We start from the raw sequence: 14,773 nt of genomic DNA on the forward strand, positions 1-14,773 counted from the left end.
ACCTAACCTAAGCTACCCTAACCTAACTAAACCTAACCTAACTAAAGCTACCCTAACTAAACCTAACCTAAGCTACCCTACCCTACCCTAACCTAACCTAACTAAACCCAACCTAACTAAACCTAACCTAAGCTACCCTAACCTAACTAAACCCAACCTAACTAAAGCTACCCTAACTAAACCTAACCTAACTAAATGCACACTAAAATGTAGCCTACACATTGCACATACTGTGTAGTTTTTTTTGTTATTTTGTAGGCAATAGGGAATGTTTTTAAAACAAGTGGATAAATTGAATGAAATTAAATGACCTGATTGCAAGGTGTCCATTCTGTAACAGTAGGCCTATTCCGTTTCTTAAATGTCTTGCGCAAAGCAATGTAGTGGACTCAAAATATTGCATTTATGTCAATGAATTACCAGTATGTGCAATTTTGAAGTGGACGGATAATGAGTTTGAACGGGGAAAAATGTCGGCTAAACATCACTACCGCCCTCCCCTTTAATTAAGATCTCCTTGATACTATGTGGAGTAAACTCACTCACCATTGCAAGAAAGTTGCCGACAAGGACAATGCTTCTTCTGCTGCCCAAGTCATGAGCGGTCCCCGTCACAACGGAAAAACCGAAGGATTCAAGTGTTTAGATGTTGCATTGAGAAAACAACCACGCACATCGAAACACAGCAGAAGGTAAAACGGGATTATTATAATATTTAGACGGATAGATTCCAACGTTTCAGTGATCATCTGGAGCTCACGCTGTGTATCGGCGACATCCAGCTAACAGGAGATTTTATGGAGCGCACTTCTTCAATACTATAGGCCTAATATTGTCTTTTTTTCACAGTAACTGGGTGAATAATGAGAGAATTTCATTATATTTTACTTGTAGAGTTGTGTGTTGGCCGACCGCAGAATAATCAATTCGATTCTGTGTAATGATTTCTTGTACATTTTAAATATATATATATTACCATGTTTAAGAATTGCCAATCTCATGACATCGCATGGGCTTGGAATGTGAGCCTATTGTAACATTTCACCCATTATACAGTCACCTGTCTGTTTTGCTGTAAACTAAATGTTTTACAGACACCCCACCCCGTTGTAGATTTCCTCTTCGCATTGAGTGGATTTTGGGGTCTTGGAACCTGTCAGTTATAGCGTTTCACAGTTGAAACCTGATTTAAATCAAGAGCAGCCTTGAGCATATGTTCAGTAAGTTATTAGATAGTGCAGCGCCAGAGGACAGAGAAACACAAGTTAAAAAATAATCACTGGAATTTCCCATTTAAAATGCTTCCCAATTTTAGCTCTGTTTTTAGGATTGTGGAGAGGGAGATTATTCATTTACATGAAAATGGCTGAATGTTAAATTGTTCGGGTGTCAGTGTCACTTGTAAGCAAGGCCCAGATGATCGTTCCTCTACAGTCACACTGCTGTATACAGTGTCTCCGTCTTTGGTCATTAGATGGGTTTTGTGTGATGCACAACGTTCCACGGTCCAGAAACATTGACCTTCAGAGGCCTCTCTATCTGTCTATAGATGAAAACCACAGCCAGCGTTATCTGAGTTATTATATGTGACGCAGTATAAAGTAGCATAGATTTGTAACAAGAGTTTCACGTGTAATTCACACTACGGATCAACAAACTACTACTGTAGCCCCACTTACGTTTAATATTCAACACGTTTCCAATCCCCAAAGAGTTCACGTTAAATTCACTTTGCTTTTCTGTCTAAAATCCAAATGAAACACAGACAGCCTATTTACTTGTATTGTGTTTCAGTGATGTCAGGTACATTGTGTTAAACAACCATAATGTTTAAAACAATTTTTTTTTTTACAGTGATTCATAATAACACCCATGTTGCTGGGATTATACCCTCCATTTTGAGGATAATTTCACCAACTCATTTGGGAAGGATAGACAGATAGACAGTAAAGAAAAGTACTGTACAGTAAAGTTTCAGTATAGTAGAGCACACTAAAGTATAGTATAATGTACTGTAGTGTACTGAACATATCTACTTTACTGTATTGTACTGAACTCTACTCTACTGATCTCTACTGTTAATGTCCAAACTTGTGAAACATCGATGTCTATGATTGGTTCAGATTTGGTCTGGTCCGGACCAGACAAATGTGTTCTTGTTTGGGGGCGGAGTTAATTAGAATAATAGTCGTGTGTAGAATTATACCCAAATATGCAAAATAAGGATATGGCATATTTCTATCTTTGTGTACTTTATTCAGGATATATCACCCTGAAGATAATCATATTCATAATTATGCATTTTTGTATAAAGCAGGTCAGGGAACCATGATGTAATTCTGTTACCGTAATTCCGTTACCAGATGTAAATCCACTTCACTGTAGTTCAACAACAACAGATATCTATATATATATATTTTTTAACTCGAGGTGTCATGACATTGCTGACAACCCCATTCTTTCTCCAGACATCTTTGAATATTAATTCGGAGCAGTTATTTTGAGAGTTGTTGGAAAACGTGGTCACACAAAAAAACCGAGGGACATTTTACTGTAATTCTGTTACCAAACTTTGCATCTGCACAGGTCTTTCAGTAAATGTTTTTTTTTGTGACATTTTCTGTGTAAATTATTCAAAGTAAACATTGAAATCAATATTTTTTGGGGTTTGGCATACACTAACTACCATTCAAAAGTTTGGGGTCACTTAGAAATGACCTTGTTTTTGAAAGAAAAGCCCCCCCCCTCCATTTAAAATAACATCAAATTGATCATAAATACAGTGTAGACATTTTTAATGTTGTAAATGACTATTGTAGCTGGAAAAGGCAGCTTTTTTAAAATGGAATATCTACATAGGCGTACAGAGGCCCATTATCAGCAACCATCACTCCTGTGTTCCAATGGAACGTGGTGTTAGCTAATCCAAGTTTATCATTTTAAAAGGATAATTGATCATTAGAAAACCCCTTTGCAATTGTTAGCACAGCTGAAAACTGTTGTTGTCCTGATTTAAAGAAGCAATAAAACTGTCCTTTTTTAGACTAGTTGAGTATCTGGAGCATCAGCATTTGTGGGTTCGATTACAGGCTCAAAATGGCCAGAAACAAAGACCTTTCTTCTGAAACTCGTCAGTCTATTCTTGTTCTGAGAAATGAGGCTATTCCATGCCAGAAATTGCCAAGAAACTAAAGATCTTGTACAACGCTGTGTACTACTCCCTTCACAGAACAGCGCAAACTGTCTCTAACCAGAATAGAAAGAGGAGTGGGAGGCCCCGGTGCACAACTGAGCAAGAGGACAAGTACATTAGTGTCTAGTTTGAGAAACAGAATAGAGGTCAACCGATTCATTGAAATGGTCGATTAATTGGGGCCGATTTCAAGTTTTCAAAACAACCGGAAATCGGTATTTTTGGGTTGCCAAATTATTTATTTATTAAAAAAAAAAAAAATTATATACCTTTATTTAACCAGGCAAGTCAGTTAAGAACACATTCTTATTTTCAATGACGGCCTGGGAACAGTGGGTTAACTGCCTCGTTCAGGGGCACAACGACAGATTTTCACCTTGTCAGCTCGGGGATCCAATCTTGCAACCTTACAGTTAACTAGTCAAACGCAATAACGACCTGCCTCTCTCTCGTTGCACTCCACAAGGAGACTGCCTGTTACGCGAATTCAGTAAGCCAAGGTAAGTTGCTAGCTAGCATTGAACTTGTCTTATAAAAAAAACAATCATAATCACTAGTTAACTACACATGGTTGATGATATTACTAGATATTATATTGTGTGTCCTGCGTTGCATATAATCTGACTGAGCATACAAGCATACAAGTATCTAAGTATCTGACTGAGCGATGGTAGGCAGAACCAGGCGCGTAAACATTCATTCAAACAGCACTTTTGTGTGTTTTGCCAGCAGCTCTTCGTTGTGCATCAAGCATTGCGCTGTTTATGACTTCAAGCTCCCGAGATGAGGCTGGTGTAACCCGAAGTGAAATGGCTAGCTAGTTAGCGCGCGCTAATAGCGTTTCAAACGTCACTCGCTCTGAGCCTTCTAGGAGTTGTTCCCCTTGCTCTGCAGGGGTAACACTGCTTCGATGGTGGCTGTTGTCGTTGTGTTGCTGGTTCGAGCCCAGGGAGGAGCGAGGAGAGGGACGGAAGCTATACTGTTACACTGGCAATACTAAAGTGCCTATAAGAACATCTAATAGTCAAAGGTTAATGAAATACAAATGGTATAGAGGGAAATAGTCCTATAAATACTATATTAACTACAACCTAAAACTTCTTACCTGGGAATATTGAAGACTCATGTTAAAAGGAACCACCAGCTTTCATAAGTTCTCATGTTCTGAGCAAGGAACTGAAATGTTAGCTTTCTTACATGGCACATATTGTACTTTTACTTTCTTCTCCAACACTGTGTTTTTGCATTATTTAAACCAAATTGAACATGTTTCATCATTTACTTGAGGCTAAATTGATTTTATTGATGTATTATATTAAGTTAAAATAAGTGTTCATTCAGTATTGCTGTGATTGTCATTATTACAAATAAATAAAATAAAAATTGCCCGATTTAAAAAAAGAAAATCGGTATAGGATTTTTTGGTCCTCCAAACAATCGGTATCGGTGTTGAAAAATCATAATCGGTCGACCTCTAAAACAGACGCATCACAAATCCTCAACTGGCAGCTTCATTAAATAGTACCCGCAAAACACCAGTCTCAACGTCAACAGTGAAGAGGCGACTCCGGGACGCTAGCCTTCGAGGCAGAGTTGCAAAGAAAAATCCATATCTCAGACTGGCCAATAAATAGAAAATATTAAGTTTGGCAAAAGAACAGACACTGGACAGAGGAAGATTGGAAAAAAGTGTTATTGATAGACGAATCTCAGTTTGAGGGGTTCGGATCACAAAGAACATTCGCAGAATGAGACGGAGAAAATATGCGGGAGGAGTGCTTGACGCCATCTGTCAAGCATGGTGGAGGCAATGTGATGGTCTGGGGGTGCTTTGGTGGTGGTAAAGTGGGAGATTTGTACAGGGTTAAAGGGATCTTGAAGAAGGAAGGCTATTACTCTATTTTGCAACACCATGCCATACCCTGTGGACGGCGCTTAATTGGAGCCAATTCCCTCCTACAACAGGAGAATGTCCCAAAGCACAGCTCCAAACTATGCAAGAACTATTTAGGGAAGAAGCAGTCAGCTGGTATTCTGTCTACAATGGAGTGGCCAGCACAGTCACTGGATCTCAACCCTATTGAGCTGTTGTGGGAGCAGCTTGACCATCAAGATACATTAGAGTATGGGTGTCAAAGTCATTCTGCCCTGTGAGGGCACATTCTAATAATTAGAGGGAGATAACAGGGAGATTGTTGGATCTTTGGACTGATTGTCATGTATCCTCAACCTCATTATCCTAAAGATCAAATTAATGATTGTCATGTATCCTCAACTTCATTATCCTAAAGATCAAATTAATGATTGTCATGTATCCTCAACCTCATTATCCTAAAGATCAAATTAATGATTGTCATGTATCCTCAACCTCATTATCCTAAAGATCAAATGAATGATTGTCATGTATCCTCAACCTCATTATCCTAAAGATCAAATGAACGATTGTCATGTATCCTTAACCTCATTATCCTAAAGATCAAATGAATGATTGTCATGTATCCTCAACCTCATTATCCTAAAGATCAAATGAACGATTGTCATGTATCCTCAACCTCATTATCCTAAAGATCAAATGAATGATTGTCATGTATCCTCAACCTCATTATCCTAAAGATCAAATTAACGATTGTCATGTATCCTTAACCTCATTATCCTAAAGATCAAATGAATGATTGTCATGTATCCTCAACCTCATTATCCTAAAGATCAAATGAACGATTGTCATGTATCCTCAACCTCATTATCCTAAAGATCAAATGAACGATTGTCATGTATCCTCAACCTCATTATCCTAAAGATCAAATGAACGATTGTCATGTATCCTTAACCTCATTATCCTAAAGATCAAATGAATGATTGTCATGTATCCACTGTATGTACTATATAGTATGATTGGTGAATGGGGTCTGCGCCTGAAAGGGATACTTGGGCCTGTCCTAACAAAGGATAAGGTCATCCAGGTGTTCAGATCTATGTCTTGTACTGCCGTCTCCTCCTTCATATAGTCGACAGGGAGGACACGGATAAACTCCTGATTGACTCTGTAATGACTTTCTGGCAGTTCCTCTGTTTTTGTAAACTTCTCTAAGTGGTGTTCAGATCTAACCATGTGTGTGTGGGTGTGTACAGAAGATGCTCCTTTCACACTGTCTGAATGTTGTTTCTCCCAAAGAAGAGGGACAGTGTGTGCTTGACTAAAACACTCTCAGTCAGAGAGAGAGAGAGAGAAGCACAAAATGGGACTGCCTGTACTGTCATCCAGGCAGCATGGCGGCCATAGCTAGCCTAGCGCAGAACAATGACATAATGTTTCTCACAATAGTGCATCACTGTTATTTATATATACAGCCTCATTATCCCCCCCAACCAGCTCAGCCAGCATCCTGTATGTATTCCAGAGGCCTGCGTGGGTCCTCCCTCCGTTTAGCAAGGGCTTTTACCACTTGTCCACTTCCGCTAATTGTTTGACTTGAAAAACCAGTGGAGAGTTGAAGTTGGGGACGTTACGTATCTGGAAGATCATGTTTTGAATGGGTGCCTTCCAGATTCATTTACAGGCATGTTGTATCTTTCTTTCATAATGTTGCTGAGTCCCTTTAACTTCCTGTTTACCTAGGATGATGTCATCGTGTAGACTAACTGTTAAGGGGGATGATGTCATCGTGTAGACTAACTGTTAAGGGGGATGATGTCATCGTGTAGACTAACTGTTAAGGGGGATGATGTCATCATGTAGACTAACTGTTAAGGGGGATGATGTCATCGTGTAGACTAACTGTTAAGGGGGATGATGTCATCGTGTAGACTAACTGTTAAGGGGGATGATGTCATCGTGTAGACTAACTGTTAAGGGGGTTGATGTCATCGAATGGGTGCCTTCCAGACTAACTGTTAAGGGGGATGATGTCATCGTGTAGACTAACTGTTAAGGGGGATGATGTCATCGTGTAGACTAACTGTTAAGGGGGATGATGTCATCGTGTAGACTAACTGTTAAGGGGGATGATGTCATCGTGTAGACTAACTGTTAAGGGGGTTGATGTCATCGTGTAGACTAACTGTTAAGGGGGATGATGTCATCGTGTAGACTAACTGTTAAGGGTTGCAGTACTGATGCTGTTGTTGTTATTTACATTCAGACCGCTTGAACATACCAGTGAATCAATTACGTCCTCCCTCCTCAGTCTGTTATTTTTGCCTCACCCACACTGCACTGAGACATGCTTGATTTCTTTCAAAACATGACTTAGCGGTAACATAATGAATTGAAATCCATTTAAAAATATATATAAGAAATAGACTTCTGCCAATCTCTCTAATGTAAGTGTTTCCAGGGACTGGATTTGTGGTCCGAACTCATGGTGCCTAGCTGTTAACAATTAAGAACAAATGAACCCAGTAAGTCTCAGTTAATTTGTTCAGATGCTTTTATGTAAAGCAATTCCAGTTGTACGAGCTAATGTCAGACAGAGACACCAACAAGCTCCGAGAAACGATTGTTTACAGACTCAGAGTCCTGAACAGGACAACTTGCAATAGAATAGAAGAAGACCGAAGGTCTCATTAAGACTGTTTTGTAGCTTCACGTTGTCCTGAGTGAGACTTTATGAGGTCTGTAACAATGAAAGAGGGAAGGAAGTTTAGATTTGTGTGAATGACCAGAGACGCTAGCCATCTGTCACTGAGTAAAAATTAGAAGCTGATTCATTGCATAATGCGTGGTGAGTTTGTACAATATTTTAAAGCCACGCTTTGTGAAATGTGTCACCAGAACAATGTAAACAGGGATTATGTTAGTTTTGAATGACATCATTTCTTGATAAAGCTCATGTTAAATAGGGGGAGGCCATTTTGTTTAATATTTCTCCCTCTTTCAGTACAGTGGCCTGACAAACTGATTTTATGGGAAATTAAAATAATTCAGCTGTCAAAGTTCAGTGTCACGCTAACGTCTCCTAGCCCATGACATTTCACCCAAATCCAGATAGCTGATGTTCTGAAAGAGCTGCAAAATCTGGACCCCAACAAATCAGCTGGGCTAGACAATCTGGACCCTCTCTTTCTAAAATTGTCGGCCGCAATTCTTGCAAACCCCTTTTACTAGCCTGTTCAACCACTCTTTCGTATCGTCTGAGATCCCTCAAGATTGGAAAGCTGCCGCGGTCATCCCCCTCTTCAAAGGGGGAGACACTCTAGACCTAAACTGTTACAGACCTATATCCATCCTGCCCTGCCTTTCTAAAGTCTTCGAAAGTTAACAAACGGATCACCGACCATTTCGAATCCCACCGTACCTTTTCCGCTATGCAATCTGGTTTCCGTGCTGGTCATGGGTGCACTGCAGTCACGCTCAAGGTACTAAACGACATCATAACCACCATCGATAAAAGACAGTACTGTGCAGCCGTCTTCATCGACCTGGCCAAGGCTTTCGACTCTGTCAATCACTGCATTCTTATCGGCAGACTCAACATCCTTGTTTCTCAAAATGACTGCCTCGCCTGGTTCACCAACTACTTCTCAGATAGAGTTCAGTGTGTCAAATCGGAGGGCCTGTTGTCCGGACCTCTGGCAGTCTCTATGGGGGTGCCACAGGGTTCAATTCTCGGGCCGACTCTTTTCTCTGTATACATCAATGATGTCGCTCTTGCTGCTGGTGATTCTTTGATCCACCATTCTGTAGGCCCTTCTTTGGACATGCTATTAACAAACCTCCAGACGAGCTTCAACGCCATACAACTCTCCTTCCGTGGCCTCCAACTGCTCTTAAATGCAAGCAAAACTAAATGCATGCTCTTCAACCAATCACTGCCCGCACCTGCCCGCCCATCCAGCATCACTACTCTGGACTGTTCTGACTTAGAATATGTGGACAACTACAAATACCTGGGTGTCTGGTTAGACTGTGAAGTCTCCTTCTAGACTCACATTAAACATCTCCAATCCAAAATTAAATCTAGAATCAGCTTCCTATTTCGCAACAAAGCCTACTTCACTCATGCTGCCAAACACCCTGGTAAAACTGACTATCCTACCGATCCTTGACTTCAGCGATGTCATTTACAAAATAGCCTCCAAAACTGGATGTAGTCTATCACAGTGCCATCCATTCTCTCACCAAAGCCCCATATACCACCCACCACTGCAACCTGTACGCTCTCGTTGGCTGGCCCTCGCTTCATATTCGTTGCCAAACCCACTGGCTCCAGGTCATATACAGTGTGTGCAAATGTAGTAAGATTAAGGAGGTAAGGCAATAAATAGGCTGTAGTGGCGAAATAATCACAATTTAGAAATGAAACACTGGAGTGCTAGATGTGCAAGTAGAGATACTGGGGTGCAAAGGAGCAAAAATAATAATAATAATATGGGGATCTTTGCCAGGTAAAGGCCCGCCTTATCTCAGTTCACTGGTCACCATAGCAGCACCCACCCGTTGCACGCACAGCGGTCACCATCCAGCAGGTATATTTCATTGGTCACCATAGCAGCACCCACCTCCAGCAGGTATATTTCACTGGTCACGCGCTCCAACAGGTATATTTCCGGTTCCTGTAGGTTCATGCTCACCATACAACATCCGCAGCACGCGCTCCAGCAGGTATATTTCCTGCCTCACACAGGAAGCACGGCGCAGGTCCCATAATCCAGGCACTTGTCATCTCCACGTCTGGGTATTACTGCAATAGCTCGCTGGTCACCATGGCTGGGCTCCAGCAGGTATATTTCATGGTCACTGTGCCATTAAAACCCCTACAACTCATCCAGAACGCACGCAGCCCGTCTGGTGTCACCATCAACCTTCCAGCAAGTTCTCTCACGGTCACCCCGCTCCTCCGCAGGTATATTTCTCTCCATTGTCTTCCAGTTGAAGCTCGCATCCGCTACAAGACCATGGTGCTTGCACTACGGAGCTGTGAGGGGAACGGCACCTCAGTACCTCCAGGCTCTGATCAGGCCCTACACACCAAACAATGGCACTGCGTTCATCCACCTCTGGCCTGCTTGCCTCCCTACCACTGAGGAAGTACAGTTCCCGCTCAGCCCAGTCAAAACTGTTCGCTGCTCTGGCTCCCCAATGGTGGAACACACTCCAGCAGATCACGACGCCAGGACAGCGGAGTCAATCACCACCTTCCGGAGACACCTGAAACCCCACCTCTTTAAGGAATACCTAGGATAGGATAAAGTAATCCTTCTCACCCCCCCAGCAAAAGATTTAGATGCACTATTGTAAAGTGGCTGTTCCACTGGATGTCATAAGGTGAATGCACCAATTTGTAAGTCGCTCTGGATAAGAGCGTCTGCTAAATGACTTAAATGTAAATGTAAATGTAAATGTATATTTCATTGGTCACCATAGCAGCACCCACCCGCAGCACTCGCTCCAGCAGGCATATTTCACTGGTCACCATAGCAGCACCCACCCGCAGCACTCGCTCCAGCAGGTATATTTCACTGGTCACCATAGCAGCACCCACCCGCAGCACGCGCTCCAGCAGGTATATTTCACTGGTCACCATAGCAGCACCCACCCGCAGCACGCGCTCCAGCAGGCATATTTCACTGGTCACCATAGCAGCACCCACCCGCAGCACTCGCTCCAGCAGGTATATTTCACTGGTCATCCCCAAAGTCAACTTCTCCTTTGGCTGCCTTTCCTTCCAGTTCTCTACTGCCAGTGACTGGAACGAATTGCAAAAATCACTGAAGCTGGAGACTTCCCTCACTAACTTTAAGCAACAGCTGTCAGAGCAGTTTACCGATCATTGCCCCTGTATATAGCCCATCTGTAAATAGCCCACCCAACTACCTCATCCCCATATTGTTATTTTTGTTTTTGCTCCCCAGTATCTCTACTTGTGCAGAAGATGCATGTGCATCTAGCACTCCAATGTTTAATTGCTAAATTGTAATTATTTTGCCACTACAGCCTATTTATTGCCTTACCTCAATCGTACTACATTTGCACACACTGTATATAGACTTTTCTATTGTGTTATTGACTATACATTTGTTTATCCCATGTGTAACTCTGTTTGTGTCGCACTGCTTTGCTCTGTCTTGGACAGGTCGCAGTTGTAAATGAGAACTTGTTCTCAACTGGCCTACCTGGTTAAATAAAGGTGAAATATATATATTTTTTGTCTCCAGTTTAGGGTCATCCTACCACCACTCCTAGCCCACGACACTCCACCGTCTTCACACTATCATGCCGACCCGAACCAAACAATGCTGGCTCAGATATGTTATTTTCACCCGGAACAGCTTGGTTTGGTTCGTCTCAGTAGTGTGAAAAGTCCTCAACACTCGACTCTTACCTCTCCTCTCTCCTATTGTCATAAGGCTTTGTTTATGGCCAGAGGACATGTTTAGGGAGAGGAATGGGTGGAAGAGGAAAGCGAGCAGCGTGGGTGGAGGGTGTGGTGTGTCCTTTTTCTTCCTCCAGTGTTTAAGGGACAGCTGTATCCTGTGTTTTCTGGAGCATTGACAGATCCCAGATCTCTAGCCCAGATAAAGACTATGGTTAGGGGAGAAGAGGAGAGAGATTTACAGGACCCGCAGTATGCTGGACCCGCAGTATGCAGGACCCGCAGTATGCAGGACCGCAGTATGCAGTATGCAGGACCCGCAGTATGCAGGACCCGCAGTATGCAGGACCCGCAGTATGCAGGACCCGCAGTATGCAGTATGCAGGACCCGCAGTATGCAGTATGCAGGACCCGCAGTATGCAGGACCCGCAGTATGCAGGACCCGCAGGACCGCAGTATGCAGGACCCGCAGTATGCAGGACCCGCAGTATGCAGTATGCAGGACCCGCAGTATGCAGTATGCAGGACCCGCAGTATGCAGTATGCAGGACCCGCAGTATGCAGTATGCAGGACCCGCAGTATGCAGGACCCGCAGTATGCAGGACCCGCAGTATGCAGGACCCGCAGTATGCAGGACCCGCAGTATGCAGGACCCGCAGTATGCAGGACCCGCAGTATGCAGGACCGCAGTATGCAAGACTGCAGTATGCAGGACCCGCAGTATGCAGGACCCGCAGTATGCAGGACCCGCAGTATGCAGGACCGCAGTATGCAAGACCGCAGTATGCAGGACCCGCAGTATGCAGGACCGCAGTATGCAGGACCGCAGTATGCAGGACCGCAGTATGCAGGACCTGCAGTATGCAGGACCCGCAGTATGCAGGATAGGTAACAGTTCACATGTTATTTGAAACTGAGTAGCCGCTGTAAACACTCCCTATGAACAATATCTGGTGACGGAACAAAATAATAAATCAGGTTTTTGGAGTCGGCGCTCATGATGATCCTTCATGATCTCAGTGATTGACTTCAGATCTCTCCTCTCCTGCTGAAGACCAGTCTGAGAATGTCCATTTACCTCTTGAGTGGTTTCATATACAGTACCAGTAAGTAGTTTGGACACACCTACTCATTCAAGGGGTTTTATTTTTTACATTGAACAACAATAGTGAAGATATCAATGTTCAATGTAGAAAATAGAAAAATGAAGAGATACCTACTCATTCAAGAGATACCTACTCATACTGTAATTCTACAACCCTCCCCCGGGCCATCACCACTTTGGCCTTGCATGGAGGGGACTAGGAAACACTGTTGGGGAGAAATAAACTACATGTAGTTGGGGCGGCAGCGTAGCCTAGTGGTTAGAGCGTTGGACTAGTAACCGAAAGGTTGCAAGATCAAATCCCTGAGCTGACGAGGTAAAAATCTGTCGTTCTGCCCCTGAAAAAGGCAGTTAAAACCACTGTTCCTAGGCCCTCATTTAAAATAAGAATTTGTTCTTAACTGACATGCCTAGTTAAATAAAGATAAAATAAAATAAACTAGTAATTTAGATGTAGCAGTGGTAGTGGAACTAAATGTAAACCTTGGTAATTTAACTACACTACTTTTTCTAGCAGAAGAAAATGAAATATGAGTGAAGTAAGAATTTACTTTATTTTCCGACATCAGATCTGCCCAATTCTCACTTAAAACTGTTTTTCTGCTCAATAGGCCAAATTACACATTTCGTTAACATCTGACGACAGAGTGATCTTGCAATTTGTATTCTATGACGTTTTAGATATTATATTTTTTCACTAAGTAGTTTGGATGTGGTGAACTACTTTTTCAAAGTAACTTTAGTTATGTTTCTTCACTGTAGCTGGACTTGGTAAACTTGATTTTAAGACTGGTAGGAAGCCATACGAACACTGAGGAAGACGGGACAAAACCTTTGTTGTATTGTGCTGTAGGATGTGTTTCACCCTGAAAATCCCATTAGCCTTGTGTAGAGGGAGGAGAACACCATTGGCCTTGTGTAGAGGGAGGAGAACACCATTAGCCTTGTGTAGAGGGAGGAGAACACCATTGGCCTTGTGTAGAGGGAGGAGAACACCATTGGCCTTGTGTAGAGGGAGGAGAACACCATTGGCCTTGTGTAGAGGGAGGAGAACACCATTAGCCTTGTGTAGAGGGAGGAGAACACCATTAGCCTTGTGTAGAGGGAGGAGAACACCATTAGCCTTGTGTAGAGGGAGGAGAACACCATTAGCCTTGTGTAGAGGGAGGAGAACACCATTTTGTGTATGGAGAACACCATTAGCCTTGTGTAGAGGGAGGAGGCACCAGGCCTTGTGTAGAGGGAGGAGAACACCATTGGCCTTGTGGGGGAGGAGAACACCATTAGCCTTGTGAGGAGAACACCATTAGCCTTGTGTAGAGGGAAGCAGCCTTGTGTAGAGGGAGGAGAACACCATTAGCCTTGTGTAGAGGGAGGAGAACACCATTAGCCTTGTATAGAGGGAGGAGAACACCATTGGCCTTGTGTAGAGGGAGGAGAACACCATTGGCCTTGTGTAGAGGGAGGAGAACACCATTGGCCTTGTGTAGAGGGAGGAGAACACCATTGGCCTTGTATAGAGGGAGGAGAACACCATTGGCCTTGTGTAGAGGGAGGAGAACACTCACTTCATTGCTCATCTCTGAAGACCAACATCCTGTATTTATTATGGATCCCCATTAGTTCCTGCCAAGGCAGCAGCTACTCTTCCTGGGGTTTTGTTATGGATCCCCATTAGTTCCTGCCAAGGCAGCAGCTACTCTTCCTGGGGTCTATTATGGATCCCCATTAGTTCCTGCCAAGGAAGCAGCTACTCTTCCCGGGGTCTATTATGGATCCCCATTAGTTCCTGCCAAGGCAGCAGCTACTCTTCCTGGGGTCTATTATGGATCCCCATTAGTTCCTGCCAAGGAAGCAGCTACTCTTCCCAGGGTCTATTATGGATCCCCATTAGTTCCTGCCAAGGCAGCAGCTACTCTTCCTGGGGTCTATTATGGATCCCCATTAGTTCCTGCCAAGGCAGCAGCTACTCTTCCTGGGGTCTATTATGGATCCCCATTAGTTCCTGCCAAGGCAGCAGCTACTCTTCCTCTGGGTTCCAGCAAAAATTGTATTTATGTTATTTTTATTTCACCTTTATTTAACCAGGTAGGCTAGTTGAGAACAAGTACTCATTTACAACTGCGACCTGGCCAAGATAAAACATAGCAGTGTGAACAGA

The 14,773-nt window shown here is 43.1% G+C and overlaps 1 protein-coding gene across 50 annotated transcripts in view; it reads left to right on the forward strand.

The window, feature by feature from the left end:
- Nucleotides 1–552: 552 nt before the first annotated feature.
- Nucleotides 553–14,773, forward strand: part of LOC118373490 (arf-GAP with Rho-GAP domain, ANK repeat and PH domain-containing protein 3) — a 69,998-nt gene continuing 55,777 nt past the window's right edge. For all 50 annotated transcript variants that reach the window (XM_052487427.1, XM_052487424.1, XM_052487425.1 and 47 more), the window contains exon 1: nucleotides 553–692. The gene's annotated coding sequence lies outside the window, so the exon portion shown is untranslated. The remainder of the gene's footprint in view (nucleotides 693–14,773) is intronic.

The sequence above is a fragment of the Oncorhynchus keta genome, chromosome 30, assembly GCF_023373465.1.
Source record: "Oncorhynchus keta strain PuntledgeMale-10-30-2019 chromosome 30, Oket_V2, whole genome shotgun sequence".
Classification (NCBI taxonomy): domain Eukaryota; kingdom Metazoa; phylum Chordata; class Actinopteri; order Salmoniformes; family Salmonidae; genus Oncorhynchus; species Oncorhynchus keta.